This window comes from Halyomorpha halys, unplaced genomic scaffold, assembly GCF_000696795.3.
Source record: "Halyomorpha halys isolate HHAL.00 unplaced genomic scaffold, Hhal_1.1 Scaffold249.1, whole genome shotgun sequence".
NCBI lineage: Eukaryota > Metazoa > Arthropoda > Insecta > Hemiptera > Pentatomidae > Halyomorpha > Halyomorpha halys.
The window spans coordinates 1,511,315-1,512,414 of NW_027104890.1; positions in this window are offsets into that span (position 1 = coordinate 1,511,315).

Consider the following 1,100-nt stretch of genomic DNA (forward strand, 5'->3'; position numbering starts at 1 on the left):
CGGTCACCCCTAGCCTGCTTCTAATATCCTCATTCCTGATTCTATCTTGACGGGTATAGACCATCTCTGCTATATGTGACCACTGCTTGGTCGTCGGCAAAGAAAAGGGAGAACAGCATACGTCCGCTGATATCAATGCCCTCCCCCTCCCATAGAGAGCGCTACTTCTTTATTGCCTGTTGTAAATAAATTTTAAATAGGGTTGGGGACATACTGCATCCCTGCTTAAGACCCTCAGATGCAGAAAAAAGGCTCAGACAAGTAAGAGCCAAACAGTCCAATATAGTTGCTGTCATGTTCCAAGTATATACATGCCTCAAATATGTAATTTCAGTTTCATAGAACTTATCGTTTTTCATCTAGACTGTTCAGAGACACACACATATTTTTGGAGACTACGTTTTTTGGAATAAAGTGATCTAAAAACATGTATTTTAGCTGAAAAATCGAAATCGAAATTTTTCACGATTGCAATACTTTCCCTTACTATATGTTGAGTGAAAGTACCAAATTTTCGAAAAAGAAATAAAAATGAAATCAAATAATAATTCGCTAAATGGGAAATTAAATTTAGGAACAATCAGCATTGATTAAAAATTATTATATTACCTTTTATAAAAATCATTGAAAAAATACATTAAGAATGATCTATAGTGTAGCGACGCTATCTATCAGGGACCGCAAGTACGAATACTGCTATAGCATCCCGCCAATACGAAGAGCTTCAGTTCGCTCCACCTCGGAGTACCACCGGTGTTTTTCTCTAGCCATTTATTCAGAAAATGTAAATGATTTTATAATGTTATATGTAATTACCATTTTAATTGTAAATAGTTTGATTTAATAAATAAAGCTTAACAAAAAGTATATACTGAAACACAAAAAAGTTAGTTCTTACAGGTGATGCCTCTCACCGGTCTTTGCATCGTTATTAGAATCAATACCCCACCGATGATGCTCAACCAGTATCTGCGAGGTGGCAGGGCAGGAAAGGTCCCAAAAACCCTATCAACATCACCTCATAGCTCCATCTTCTGATGCACCCCAACCCCATCCCTCACACTTCTTTTGATTTCAGACTGTTTCTCTTATCATTTCAC